Here is a 15,349-nt window from a genome sequence, read left to right on the forward strand (position 1 = left end):
TTTCAAAGCAAGAAGAACAAAGCCTTATCTCGGGAAGTTGCGAACAAGTCCAAATTAACTGAGTTTATGAAATTAAACGACCACGAAGGGACTCGAACCCTCAATCTTCTGATTCGAAGTCAGACGCCTTATCCATTAGGCCACGCAGCCAGTTACATATACTCCTATATGACATCATGCAGACGTTGTTTTACCACAATAGACATGAAAATTGCGAACCTGTCCGAATGAGGAAAGCTAGTGATATTGAACAAGTACGAAGAGACGCTATCCCTCAATCTTGTGATGCATAATCAGACACAATATTACTCAGGCCTCGCACTCTTAGATTATTAAATTGTATAACAATGTCCTAGCTTTTCAAAGCAAGAAGAACAAAGCCTTATCTCGGGAAGTTGCGAACATGTCCAAAATAGCTGAGCTAATGAAATTAAACAACAACGAGGAGAGTCAAACCCTCAACCGTCTGATTTGAAGTCAAACACCTTATCCATTAGGCGACACACTCTACTCCACATAATCCAATATGACATCATTCAGACGTTGTTTTGCAACAATAGACATCAAAATTGTGAACCGGTCCGAATGAGGAAAGCTAGTTATATTGAACAAGTACGAAGAGAAGCTATCCCTCAATCTTGTGATGCAGAATCAGACACAATATTTCACAGGTCTCGCATTCTTAGATCATTGAAGTTGCATGACAATGTCCTAGCATTTCAAAGCAACAAGAACAAAGACTTATTTCAGGAAATTGCAAACAAGTCCAAATTAACTGAGTTAACGAAATTAAACAACCACGAAGGGACTCGAAACCTCAATCTTCTGATTCGAAGTCAGACACCTTATCCATTAGGCCACGCAGCCTGTTTCATATACACTTATATGACATCATGCAGACGTTGTTTTACCACAATAGACATGAAAATTGCGAACCTGTCCGAATGAGGAAAGCTAGTGATATTGAACAAGTACGAAGAGACACTATCCCTCAATCTTGTGATGCATAATCAGACACAATATTACTCAGGCCTCGCACTCTTAGATTATTAAATATTATAACAATGTCCTAGCTTTTCAAAGCAAGAAGAACAAAGCCTTATCTCGGGAAGTTGCGAACATGTCCAAAATAGCTGTGCTAATGAAATTAAACAACAACGAGGAGAGTCAAACCCTCAATCGTCTGATTTGAAGTCAAACACCTTATCCATTAGGCGACACACTCTACTCCACATAATCCAATATGACATCATTCAGACGTTGCTTTGCAACAATATATATCAAAATTGTGAACCGGTCCGAATGAGGAAAGCTAGTGATATTGAACAAGTACGAAGAGACGCTATCCCTCAATCTTGTGATGCATAATCAGACACAATATTACTCAGGCCTCGCACTCTTAGATTATTAAATATTATAACAATGTCCTAGCTTTTCAAAGCAAGAAGAACAAAGCCTTATCTCGGGAAGTTGCGAACAAGTCCAAATTAACTGAGTTTATAAAATTAAACGACCACGAAGGGACTCGAACCCTCAATCTTCTGATTCGAAGTCAGACGCCTTATCCATTAGGCCACGCAGCCTGTTTCATATACACTTATATGACATCATGCAGACGTTGTTTTACCACAATAGACATGAAACTTGCGAACCTGTCCGAATGAGGAAAGCTAGTGATATTGAACAAGTACGAAGAGACGCTATCCCTCAATCTTGTGATGCATAATCAGACACAATATTACTCAGGCCTCGCACTCTTAGATTATTAAATATTATAACAATGTCCTAGCTTTTCAAAGCAAGAAGAACAAAGCCTTATCTCGGGAAGTTGCGAACATGTCCAAAATAGTTGTGCTAATGAAATTAAACAACAACGAGGAGAGTCAAACCCTCAATCGTCTGATTTGAAGTCAAACACCTTATCCATTAGGCGACACACTCTACTCCACATAATCCAATATGACATCATTCTGACGTTGTTTTGCAACAATAGACATCAAAATTGTGAACCGGTCCGAATGAGGAAAGCTAGTTATATTGAACAAGTACGAAGAGACGCTATCCCTCAATCTTGTGATGCAGAATCAGACACAATATTTCACAGGTCTCGCATTCTTAGATCATTGAAGTTGCATGACAATGTTCTAGCATTTCAAAGCAACAAGAACAAAGACTTATTTCCGCAAATTGCAAACAAGTCCAAATTAACTGAGTTTATGAAATTAAACGACCACGAAGGGACTCGAAACCTCAATCTTCTGATTCGAAGTCAGACACCTTATCCATTAGGCCACGCAGCCTGTTTCATATACACTTATATGACATCATGCAGACGTTGTTTTACCACAATAGACATGAAAATTGCGAACCTGTCCGAATGAGGAAAGCTAGTGATATTGAACAAGTACGAAGAGACGCTATCCCTCAATCTTGTGATGCATAATCAGACACAATATTACTCAGGCCTCGCACTCTTAGATTATTAAATATTATAACAATGTCCTAGCTTTTCAAAGCAAGAAGAACAAAGCCTTATCTCGGGAAATTGCGAACATGTCCAAAATAGCTGTGCTAATGAAATTAAACAACAACTAGGAGAGTCAAACCCTCAATCGTCTGATTTGAAGTCAAACACCTTATCCATTAGGCGACACACTCTACTCCACATAATCCAATATGACATCATTCTGACGTTGTTTTGCAACAATAGACATCAAAATTGTGAACCGGTCCGAATGAGGAAAGCTAGTTATATTGAACAAGTACGAAGAGACGCTATCCCTCCATCTTGTGATGCAGAATCAGACACAATATTTCACAGGTCTCGCATTCTTAGATCATTGAAGTTGCATGACAATGTTCTAGCATTTCAAAGCAACAAGAACAAAGACTTATTTCCGCAAATTGCAAACAAGTCCAAATTAACTGAGTTTATGAAATTAAACGACCACGAAGGGACTCGAACCCTTAATCTTCTGATTCGAAGTCAGACGCCTTATCCATTAGGCCACGCAACCTGTTACATATACTCCTATATGACATCATGCAGACGTTGTTTTGCCACAATAGACATGAAAATTGCGAACCTGTCCGAATGAGGAAAGCTAGTGATATTGAACAAGTATGAAGAGACGCTATCCCTCAATCTTGTGATGCATAATCAGACACAATATTACTCAGGCCTCGCACTCTTAGATTATTAAATTGTATAACAATGTCCTAGCTTTTCAAAGCAAGAAGAACAAAGCCTTATCTCGGGAAGTTGCGAACATGTCCAAAATAGCTGAGCTAATGAAATTAAACAACAACGAGGAGAGTCAAACCCTCAATCGTCTGATTTGAAGTCAAACACCTTATCCATTAGGCGACACACTCTACTCCACATAATCCAATATGACATCATTCAGACGTTGTTTTGCAACAATAGACATCAAAATTGTGAACCGGTCCGAATGAGGAAAGCTAGTTATATTGAACAAGTACGAAGAGAAGCTATCCCTCAATCTTGTGATGCAGAATCAGACACAATATTTCACAGGTCTCGCATTCTTAGATCATTGAAGTTGCATGACAATGTCCTAGCATTTCAAAGCAACAAGAACAAAGACTTATTTCAGGAAATTGCAAACAAGTCCAAATTAACTGAGTTTATGAAATTAAACGACCACGAAGGGACTCGAACCCTCAATCTTCGGATTCTAAGTCAGACGCCTTATCCATTAGGCCACGCAGCCTGATTCATTTACACCAATATGACATCATGCAGACGTTGTTTTTCCACAATAGACATGAAAATTGCGAACCTGTCCGAATGAGGAAAGCTAGTGATATTGAACAAGTACGAAGAGACGCTATCCCTCAATCTTGTGATGCATAATCAGACACAATATTACTCAGGCCTCGCACTCTTAGATTATTAAATATTATAACAATGTCCTAGCTTTTCAAAGCAAGAAGAACAAAGCCTTATCTCGGGAAGTTGCAAACATGTCCAAAATAGCTGTGCTAATGAAATTAAACAACAACGAGGAGAGTCAAACCCTCAATCGTCTGATTTGAAGTCAAACACCTTATCCATTAGGCGACACACTCTACTCCACATAATCCAATATGACATCATTCAGACGTTGTTTTGCAACAATAGACATCAAAATTGTGAACCGGTCCGAATGAGGAAAGCTAGTTATATTGAACAAGTACGAAGAGACGCTATCCCTCAATCTTGTGATGCAGAATCAGACACAATATTTCACAGGTCTCGCATTCTTAGATCATTGAAGTTGCATGACAATGTTCTAGCATTTCAAAGCAACAAGAACAAAGACTAATTTCAGGAAATTGCAAACAAGTCCAAATTAACTGAGTTTATGAAATTAACCGACCACGAAGGGACTCGAACCCTTAATCTTCTAATTCGAAGTCAGACGCCTTATCCATTAGGCCACGCAACCTGTTACATATACTCCTATATGACATCATGCAGACGTTGTTTTGCCACAATAGACATGAAAATTGCGAACCTGTCCGAATGAGGAAAGCTAGTGATATTGAACAAGTACGAAGAGACGCTATCCCTCAATCTTGTGATGCATAATCAGACACAATATTACTCAGGCCTCGCACTCTTAGATTATTAAATATTATAACAATGTCCTAGCTTTTCAAAGCAAGAAGAACAAAGCCTTATCTCGGGAAGTTGCGACCAAGTCCAAATTAACTGAGTTTATGAAATTAAACGACCACGAAGGGACTCGAACCCTCAATCTTCTGATTCGAAGGCAGACGCCTTATCCATTAGGCCACGCAGCCTGTTTCATATACACTTATATGACATCATGCAGACGTTGTTTTACCACAATAGACATGAAACTTGCGAACCTGTCCGAATGAGGAAAGCTAGTGATATTGAACAAGTACGAAGAGACGCTATCCCTCAATCTTGTGATGCATAATCAGACACAATATTACTCAGGCCTCGCACTCTTAGATTATTAAATATTATAACAATGTCCTAGCTTTTCAAAGCAAGAAGAACAAAGCCTTATCTCGGGAAGTTGCGAACATGTCCAAAATAGTTGTGCTAATGAAATTAAACAACAACGAGGAGAGTCAAACCCTCAATCGTCTGATTTGAAGTCTCATTGAAGTTGCATGACAATGTTCTAGCATTTCAAAGCAACAAGAACAAAGACTTATTTCCGCAAATTGCAAACAAGTCCAAATTAACTGAGTTTATGAAATTAAACGACCACGAAGGGACTCGAACCCTTAATCTTCTGATTCGAAGTCAGACGCCTTATCCATTAGGCCACGCAACCTGTTACATATACTCCTATATGACATCATGCAGACGTTGTTTTGCCACAATAGACATGAAAATTGCGAACCTGTCCGAATGAGGAAAGCTAGTGATATTGAACAAGTACGAAGAGGCGCTATCCCTCAATCTTGTGATGTATAATCAGACACAATATTACTCAGGCCTCGCACTCTTAGATTATTAAATATTATAACTATGTCCTAGCTTTTCAAAGCAAGAAGAACAAAGCCTTATCTCGGGAAGTTGCGAACATGTCCAAAATAGCTGTGCAATTGAAATTAAACAACAACGAGGAGAGTCAAACCCTCAATCGTCTGATTTGAAGTCAAACACCTTATCCATTAGGCGACACACTCTACTCCACATAATCCAATATGACATCATTCAGACGTTGTTTTGCAACAATAGACATCAAAATTGTGAACCGGTCCGAATGAGGAAAGCTAGTTATATTGAACAAGTACGAAGAGAAGCTATCCCTCAATCTTGTGATGCAGAATCAGACACAATATTTCACAGGTCTCGCATTCTTAGATCATTGAAGTTGCATGACAATGTCCTAGCATTTCAAAGCAACAAGAACAAAGACTTATTTCAGGAAATTGCAAACAAGTCCAAATTAACTGAGTTTATGAAATTAAACGACCACGAAGGGACTCGAACCCTCAAACTTCTGATTCTAAGTCAGACGCCTTATCCATTAGGCCACGCAGCCTGATTCATTTACACCTATATGACATCATGCAGACGTTGTTTTTCCACAATAGACATGAAAATTGCGAACCTGTCCGAATGAGGAAAGCTAGTGATATTGAACAAGTACGAAGAGACGCTATCCCTCAATCTTGTGATGCATAATCAGACACAATATTACTCAGGCCTCGCACTCTTAGATTATTAAATATTATAACAATGTCCTAGCTTTTCAAAGCAAGAAGAACAAAGCCTTATCTCGGGAAGTTGCAAACATGTCCAAAATAGCTGTGCTAATGAAATTAAACAACAACGAGGAGAGTCAAACCCTCAATCGTCTGATTTGAAGTCAAACACCTTATCCATTAGGCGACACACTCTACTCCACATAATCCAATATGACATCATTCAGACGTTGTTTTGCAACAATAGACATCAAAATTGTGAACCGGTCCGAATGAGGAAAGCTAGTTATATTGAACAAGTACGAAGAGACGCTATCCCTCAATCTTGTGATGCAGAATCAGACACAATATTTCACAGGTCTCGCATTCTTAGATCATTGAAGTTGCATGACAATGTTCTAGCATTTCAAAGCAACAAGAACAAAGACTAATTTCAGGAAATTGCAAACAAGTCCAAATTAACTGAGTTTATGAAATTAACCGACCACGAAGGGACTCGAACCCTTAATCTTCTAATTCGAAGTCAGACGCCTTATCCATTAGGCCACGCAACCTGTTACATATACTCCTATATGACATCATGCAGACGTTGTTTTGCCACAATAGACATGAAAATTGCGAACCTGTCCGAATGAGGAAAGCTAGTGATATTGAACAAGTACGAAGAGACGCTATCCCTCAATCTTGTGATGCATAATCAGACACAATATTACTCAGGCCTCGCACTCTTAGATTATTAAATATTATAACAATGTCCTAGCTTTTCAAAGCAAGAAGAACAAAGCCTTATCTCGGGAAGTTGCGAACATGTCCAAAATAGCTGTGCAATTGAAATTAAACAACAACGAGGAGAGTCAAACCCTCAATCGTCTGATTTGAAGTCAAACACCTTATCCATTAGGCGACACACTCTACTCCACATAATCCAATATGACATCATTCTGACGTTGTTTTGCAACAATAGACATCAAAATTGTGAACCGGTCCGAATGAGGAAAGCTAGTTATATTGAACAAGTACGAAGAGACGCTATCCCTCAATCTTGTGATGCAGAATCAGACACAATATTTCACAGGTCTCACATTCTTAGATCATTGAAGTTGCATGACAATGTCCTAGCATTTCAAAGCAACAAGAACAAAGACTTATTTCAGGAAATTGCAAACAAGTCCAAATTAACTGAGTTTACGAAATTAAACGACCACGAAGGGACTCGAAACCTCAATCTTCTGATTTGAAGTCAGACACCTTATCCATTAGGCCACGCAGCCTGTTTCATATACACTTATATGACATCATGCAGACGTTGTTTTACCACAATAGACATGAAAATTGCGAACCTGTCCGAATGAGGAAAGCTAGTGATATTGAACAAGTACGAAGAGACGCTATCCCTCAATCTTGTGATGCATAATCAGACACAATATTACTCAGGCCTCGCACTCTTAGATTATTAAATATTATAACAATGTCCTAGCTTTTCAAAGCAAGAAGAACAAAGCCTTATCTCGGTAAGTTGCGAACATGTCCAAAATAGCTGTGCTAATGAAATTAAACAACAACGAGGAGAGTCAAACCCTCAATCGTCTGATTTGAAGTCAAACACCTTATCCATTAGGCGACACACTCTACTCCACATAATCCAATATGACATCATTCAGACGTTGTTTTGCAACAATAGATATCAAAATTGTGAACCGGTCCGAATGAGGAAAGCTAGTGATATTGAACAAGTACGAAGAGACGCTATCCCTCAATCTTGTGATGCATAATCAGACACAATATTACTCAGGCCTCGCACTCTTAGATTATTAAATATTATAACAATGTCCTAGCTTTTCAAAGCAAGAAGAACAAAGACTTATTTCCGCAAATTGCAAACAAGTCCAAATTAACTGAGTTTATGAAATTAAACGACCACGAAGGGACTCGAACCCTTAATCTTCTGATTCGAAGTCAGACGCCTTATCCGTTAGGCCACGCAACCTTTTACATATACTCCTATATGACATCATGCAGACGTTGTTTTGCCACAATAGACATGAAAATTGCGAACCTGTCCGAATGAGGAAAGCTAGTGATATTGAACAAGTATGAAGAGACGCTATCCCTCAATCTTGTGATGCATAATCAGACACAATATTACTCAGGCCTCGCACTCTTAGATTATTAAATTGTATAACAATGTCCTAGCTTTTCAAAGCAAGAAGAACAAAGCCTTATCTCGGGAAGTTGCGAACATGTCCAAAATAGCTGAGCTAATGAAATTAAACAACAACGAGGAGAGTCAAACCCTCAATCGTCTGATTTGAAGTCAAACACCTTATCCATTAGGCGACACACTCTACTCCACATAATCCAATATGACATCATTCAGACGTTGTTTTGCAACAATAGACATCAAAATTGTGAACCGGTCCGAATGAGGAAAGCTAGTTATATTGAACAAGTACGAAGAGAAGCTATCCCTCAATCTTGTGATGCAGAATCAGACACAATATTTCACAGGTCTCGCATTCTTAGATCATTGAAGTTGCATGACAATGTCCTAGCATTTCAAAGCAACAAGAACAAAGACTTATTTCAGGAAATTGCAAACAAGTCCAAATTAACTGAGTTTACGAAATTAAACGACCACGAAGGGACTCGAACCCTCAATCTTCTGATTCTAAGTCAGACGCCTTATCCATTAGGCCACGCACCCTGATTCATTTACACCTATATGACATCATGCAGACGTTGTTTTTCCACAATAGACATGAAAATTGCGAACCTGTCCGAATGAGGAAAGCTAGTGATATTGAACAAGTACGAAGAGACGCTATCCCTCAATCTTGTGATGCATAATCAGACACAATATTACTCAGGCCTCGCACTCTTAGATTATTAAATATTATAACAATGTCCTAGCTTTTCAAAGCAAGAAGAACAAAGCCTTATCTCGGGAAGTTGCAAACAAGTCCAAATTAACTGAGTTTATGAAATTAACCGACCACGAAGGGACTCGAACCCTTAATCTTCTAATTCGAAGTCAGACGCCTTATCCATTAGTCCACGCAGCCTGTTTCATATACACCTATATGACATCATGCAGATGTTGTTTTACCACAATAGACATGAAAATTGCGAACCTGTCCGAATGAGGAAAGCTAGTGATATTGAACAAGTACGAAGAGTCGCTATCCCTCAATCTTGTGATGCATAATCAGACACAATATTACTCAGGCCTCGCACTCTTAGATTATTAAATATTATAACAATGTCCTAGCTTTTCAAAGCAAGAAGAACAAAGCCTTATCTCGTGAAATTGCGAACATGTCCAAAATAGCTGTGCTAATGAAATTAAACAACAACGAGGAGAGTCAAACCCTCTATCGTCTGATTTGAAGTCAAACACCTTATCCATTAGGCGACACACTCTACTCCACATAATCCAATATGACATCATTCAGACGTTGTTTTGCAACAATAGATATCAAAATTGTGAACCGGTCCGAATGAGGAAAGCTAGTTATATTGAACAAGTACGAAGAGACGCTATCCCTCAATCTTGTGATGCAGAATCAGACACAATATTTCACAGGTCTCGCATTCTTAGATCATTGAAGTTGCATGACAATGTCCTAGCATTTCAAAGCAACAAGAACAAAGACTAATTTCAGGAAATTGCAAACAAGTCCAAATTAACTGAGTTTATGAAATTAACCGACCACGAAGGGACTCGAACCCTTAATCTTCTAATTCGAAGTCAGACGCCTTATCCATTAGGCCACGCAACCTGTTACATATACTCCTATATGACATCATGCAGACGTTGTTTTGCCACAATAGACATGAAAATTGCGAACCTGTACGAATGAGGAAAGCTAGTGATATTGAACAAGTATGAAGAGACGCTATCCCTCAATCTTGTGATGCATAATCAGACACAATATTACTCAGGCCTCGCACTCTTAGATTATTAAATTGTATAACAATGTCCTAGCTTTTCAAAGCAAGAAGAACAAAGCCTTATCTCGGGAAGTTGCGAACATGTCCAAAATAGCTGAGCTAATGAAATTAAACAACAACGAGGAGAGTCAAACCCTCAACCGTCTGATTTGAAGTCAAACACCTTATCCATTAGGCGACACACTCTACTCCACATAATCCAATATGACATCATTCAGACGTTGTTTTGCAACAATAGACATCAAAATTGTGAACAGGTCCGAATGAGGAAAGCTAGTTATATTGAACAAGTACGAAGAGAAGCTATCCCTCAATCTTGTGATGCAGAATCAGACACAATATTTCACAGGTCTCGCATTCTTAGATCATTGAAGTTGCATGACAATGTCCTAGCATTTCAAAGCAACAAGAACAAAGACTTATTTCAGGAAATTGCAAACAAGTCCAAATTAACTGAGTTTACGAAATTAAACGACCACGAAGGGACTCGAAACCTCAATCTTCTGATTCGAAGTCAGACACTATTTCAGGAAATTGCAAACAAGTCCAAATTAACTGAGTTTACTAAATTAAACGACCACGAAGGGACTCGAAACCTCAATCTTCTGATTCGAAGTCAGACACCTTATCCATTAGGCCACGCAGCCTGTTTCATATACACTTATATGACATCATGCAGACGTTGTTTTACCACAATAGACATGAAAATTGCGAACCTGTCCGAATGAGGAAAGCTAGTGATATTGAACAAGTACGAAGAGACGCTATCCCTCAATCTTGTGATGCATAATCAGACACAATATTACTCAGGCCTCGCACTCTTAGATTATTAAATATTATAACAATGTCCTAGCTTTTCAAAGCAAGAAGAACAAAGCCTTATCTCGGGAAGTTGCGAACATGTCCAAAATAGCTGTGCTAATGAAATTAAACAACAACGAGGAGAGTCAAACCCTCAATCGTCTGATTTGAAGTCAAACACCTTATCCATTAGGCGACACACTCTACTCCACATAATCCAATATGACATCATTCAGACGTTGTTTTGCAACAATAGATATCAAAATTGTGAACCGGTCCGAATGAGGAAAGCTAGTTATATTGAACAAGTACGAAGAGAAGCTATCCCTCAATCTTGTGATGCAGAATCAGACACAATATTTCACAGGTCTCGCATTCTTAGATCATTGAAGTTGCATGACAATGTTCTAGCATTTCAAAGCAACAAGAACAAAGACTTATTTCAGGAAATTGCAAACAAGTCCAAATTAACTGAGTTTACGAAATTAAACGACCACGAAGGGAATCGAAACCTCAATCTTCTGATTCGAAGTCAGACACCTTATCCATTAGGCCACGCAGCCTGTTTCAAATACACTTATATGACATCATGCAGACGTTGTTTTACCACAATAGACATGAAAATTGCGAACCTGTCCGAATGAGGAAAGCTAGTGATATTGAACAAGTACGAAGAGACGCTATCCCTCAATCTTGTGATGCATAATCAGACACAATATTACTCAGGCCTCGCACTCTTAGATTATTAAATATTATAACAATGTCCTAGCTTTTCAAAGCAAGAAGAACAAAGCCTTATCTCGGGAAGTTGCGAACAAGTCCAAATTAACTGAGTTTATGAAATTAAACGACCACGAAGGGACTCGAACCCTCAATCTTCTGATTCGAAGTCAGACGCCTTATCCATTAGGCCACGCAGCCTGTTACATATACTCCTATATGACATCATGCAGACGTTGTTTTACCACAATAGACATGAAAATTGCGAACCTGTCCGAATGAGGAAAGCTAGTGATATTGAACAAGTACGAAGAGACGCTATCCATCAATCTTGTGATGCATAATCAGACACAATATTACTCAGGCCTCGCACTCTTAGATTATTAAATATTATAACAATGTCCTAGCTTTTCAAAGCAAGAAGAACAAAGCCTTATCTCGGGAAGTTGCGAACAAGTCCAAATTAACTGAGTTTATGAAATTAAACGACCACGAAGGGACTCGAACCCTCAATCTTCTGATTCGAAGTCAGACGCCTTATCCATTAGGCCACGCAGCCTGTTTCATATAAACTTATATGACATCATGCAGACGTTGTTTTACCACAATAGACATGAAACTTGCGAACCTGTCCGAATGAGGAAAGCTAGTGATATTGAACAAGTACGAAGAGACGCTATCCCTCAATCTTGTGATGCATAATCAGACACAATATTACTCAGGCCTCGCACTCTTAGATTATTAAATATTATAACAATGTCCTAGCTTTTCAAAGCAAGAAGAACAAAGCCTTATCTCGGGAAGTTGCGAACATGTCCAAAATAGTTGTGCTAATGAAATTAAACAACAACGAGGAGAGTCAAACCCTCAATCGTCTGATTTGAAGTCAAACACCTTATCCATTAGGCGACACACTCTACTCCACATAATCCAATATGACATCATTCTGACGTTGTTTTGCAACAATAGACATCAAAATTGTGAACCGGTCCGAATGAGGAAAGCTAGTTATATTGAACAAGTACGAAGAGACGCTATCCCTCAATCTTGTGATGCAGAATCAGACACAATATTTCACAGGTCTCGCATTCTTAGATCATTGAAGTTGCATGACAATGTTCTAGCATTTCAAAGCAACAAGAACAAAGACTTATTTCCGCAAATTGCAAACAAGTCCAAATTAACTGAGTTTATGAAATTAAACGACCACGAAGGGACTCGATCCCTTAATCTTCTGATTCGAAGTCAGACGCCTTATCCATTAGGCCACGCAACCTGTTACATATACTCCTATATGACATCATGCAGACGTTGTTTTGCCACAATAGACATGAAAATTGCGAACCTGTACGAATGAGGAAAGCTAGTGATATTGAACAAGTATGAAGAGACGCTATCCCTCAATCTTGTGATGCATAATCAGACACAATATTACTCAGGCCTCGCACTCTTAGATTATTAAATTGTATAACAATGTCCTAGCTTTTCAAAGCAAGAAGAACAAAGCCTTATCTCGGGAAGTTGCGAACATGTCCAAAATAGCTGAGCTAATGAAATTAAACAACAACGAGGAGAGTCAAACCCTCAACCGTCTGATTTGAAGTCAAACACCTTATCCATTAGGCGACACACTCTACTCCACATAATCCAATATGACATCATTCAGACGTTGTTTTGCAACAATAGACATCAAAATTGTGAACAGGTCCGAATGAGGAAAGCTAGTTATATTGAACAAGTACGAAGAGAAGCTATCCCTCAATCTTGTGATGCAGAATCAGACACAATATTTCACAGGTCTCGCATTCTTAGATCATTGAAGTTGCATGACAATGTCCTAGCATTTCAAAGCAACAAGAACAAAGACTTATTTCAGGAAATTGCAAACAAGTCCAAATTAACTGAGTTTACGAAATTAAACGACCACGAAGGGACTCGAAACCTCAATCTTCTGATTCGAAGTCAGACACTATTTCAGGAAATTGCAAACAAGTCCAAATTAACTGAGTTTACGAAATTAAACGACCACGAAGGGACTCGAAACCTCAATCTTCTGATTCGAAGCCAGACACCTTATCCATTAGGCCACGCAGCCTGTTTCATATACACTTATATGACATCATGCAGACGTTGTTTTACCACAATAGACATGAAAATTGCGAACCTGTCCGAATGAGGAAAGCTAGTGATATTGAACAAGTACGAAGAGACGCTATCCCCCAATCTTGTGATGCATAATCAGACACAATATTACTCAGGCCTCGCACTCTTAGATTATTAAATATTATAACAATGTCCTAGCTTTTCAAAGCAAGAAGAACAAAGCCTTATCTCGGGAAGTTGCGAACATGTCCAAAATAGCTGTGCTAATGAAATTAAACAACAACGAGGAGAGTCAAACCCTCAATCGTCTGATTTGAAGTCAAACACCTTATCCATTAGGCGACACACTCTACTCCACATAATCCAATATGACATCATTCAGACGTTGTTTTGCAACAATAGATATCAAAATTGTGAACCGGTCCGAATGAGGAAAGCTAGTTATATTGAACAAGTACGAAGAGAAGCTATCCCTCAATCTTGTGATGCAGAATCAGACACAATATTTCACAGGTCTCGCATTCTTAGATCATTGAAGTTGCATGACAATGTTCTAGCATTTCAAAGCAACAAGAACAAAGACTTATTTCAGGAAATTGCAAACAAGTCCAAATTAACTGAGTTTACGAAATTAAACGACCACGAAGGGAATCGAAACCTCAGTCTTCTGATTCGAAGTCAGACACCTTATCCATTAGGCCACGCAGCCTGTTTCAAATACACTTATATGACATCATGCAGACGTTGTTTTACCACAATAGACATGAAAATTGCGAACCTGTCCGAATGAGGAAAGCTAGTGATATTGAACAAGTACGAAGAGACGCTATCCCTCAATCTTGTGATGCATAATCAGACACAATATTACTCAGGCCTCGCACTCTTAGATTATTAAATATTATAACAATGTCCTAGCTTTTCAAAGCAAGAAGAACAAAGCCTTATCTCGGGAAGTTGCGAACAAGTCCAAATTAACTGAGTTTATGAAATTAAACGACCACGAAGGGACTCGAACCCTCAATCTTCTGATTCGAAGTCAGACGCCTTATCCATTAGGCCACGCAGCCTGTTTCATATAAACTTATCTGACATCATGCAGACGTTGTTTTACCACAATAGACATGAAACTTGCGAACCTGTCCGAATGAGGAAAGCTAGTGATATTGAACAAGTACGAAGAGACGCTATCCCTCAATCTTGTGATGCATAATCAGACACAATATTACTCAGGCCTCGCACTCTTAGATTATTAAATATTATAACAATGTCCTAGCTTTTCAAAGCAAGAAGAACAAAGCCTTATCTCGGGAAGTTGCGAACATGTCCAAAATAGTTGTGCTAATGAAATTAAACAACAACGAGGAGAGTCAAACCCTCAATCGTCTGATTTGAAGTCAAACACCTTATCCATTAGGCGACACACTCTACTCCACATAATCCAATATGACATCATTCAGACGTTGTTTTGCAACAATAGATATCAAAATTGTGAACCGGTCCGAATGAGGAAAGCTAGTTATATTGAACAAGTACGAAGAGAAGCTATCCCTCAATCTTGTGATGCAGAATCAGACAC

At 38.8% G+C, this 15,349-nt stretch overlaps 11 non-coding genes across 11 annotated transcripts; all 11 read right to left on the reverse strand.

Moving 5' to 3' along the window:
- Nucleotides 1-77: 77 nt before the first annotated feature.
- Nucleotides 78-150, reverse strand: trnar-ucg (transfer RNA arginine (anticodon UCG)). Its single transcript has one exon. It is a non-coding gene; the product is annotated as a tRNA-Arg (tRNA).
- A 1,360-nt stretch (nt 151-1,510) lies between these two features.
- trnar-ucg (transfer RNA arginine (anticodon UCG)) lies at nt 1,511-1,583 on the reverse strand. Its single transcript has one exon. It is a non-coding gene; the product is annotated as a tRNA-Arg (tRNA).
- A 1,361-nt stretch (nt 1,584-2,944) lies between these two features.
- On the reverse strand, nt 2,945-3,017 carry trnar-ucg (transfer RNA arginine (anticodon UCG)). Its single transcript has one exon. It is a non-coding gene; the product is annotated as a tRNA-Arg (tRNA).
- Nucleotides 3,018-3,661: 644 nt separating this feature from the next.
- On the reverse strand, nt 3,662-3,734 carry trnal-uag (transfer RNA leucine (anticodon UAG)). The gene has a single exon. It is a non-coding gene; the product is annotated as a tRNA-Leu (tRNA).
- A 1,511-nt stretch (nt 3,735-5,245) lies between these two features.
- On the reverse strand, nt 5,246-5,318 carry trnar-ucg (transfer RNA arginine (anticodon UCG)). The gene has a single exon. It is a non-coding gene; the product is annotated as a tRNA-Arg (tRNA).
- A 644-nt stretch (nt 5,319-5,962) lies between these two features.
- trnal-uag (transfer RNA leucine (anticodon UAG)) lies at nt 5,963-6,035 on the reverse strand. The gene has a single exon. It is a non-coding gene; the product is annotated as a tRNA-Leu (tRNA).
- Nucleotides 6,036-8,112: 2,077 nt separating this feature from the next.
- Nucleotides 8,113-8,185, reverse strand: trnar-ucg (transfer RNA arginine (anticodon UCG)). The gene has a single exon. It is a non-coding gene; the product is annotated as a tRNA-Arg (tRNA).
- Nucleotides 8,186-8,829: 644 nt separating this feature from the next.
- On the reverse strand, nt 8,830-8,902 carry trnal-uag (transfer RNA leucine (anticodon UAG)). Its single transcript has one exon. It is a non-coding gene; the product is annotated as a tRNA-Leu (tRNA).
- Nucleotides 8,903-11,798: 2,896 nt separating this feature from the next.
- trnar-ucg (transfer RNA arginine (anticodon UCG)) lies at nt 11,799-11,871 on the reverse strand. Its single transcript has one exon. It is a non-coding gene; the product is annotated as a tRNA-Arg (tRNA).
- Nucleotides 11,872-12,156: 285 nt separating this feature from the next.
- On the reverse strand, nt 12,157-12,229 carry trnar-ucg (transfer RNA arginine (anticodon UCG)). The gene has a single exon. It is a non-coding gene; the product is annotated as a tRNA-Arg (tRNA).
- Nucleotides 12,230-14,767: 2,538 nt separating this feature from the next.
- On the reverse strand, nt 14,768-14,840 carry trnar-ucg (transfer RNA arginine (anticodon UCG)). The gene has a single exon. It is a non-coding gene; the product is annotated as a tRNA-Arg (tRNA).
- Between the last annotated feature and the right edge of the window lie 509 nt (nt 14,841-15,349).

This window comes from Salvelinus alpinus, chromosome 25 (assembly GCF_045679555.1).
Source record: "Salvelinus alpinus chromosome 25, SLU_Salpinus.1, whole genome shotgun sequence".
In the NCBI taxonomy this organism is placed as follows: Eukaryota; Metazoa; Chordata; class Actinopteri; order Salmoniformes; family Salmonidae; genus Salvelinus; species Salvelinus alpinus.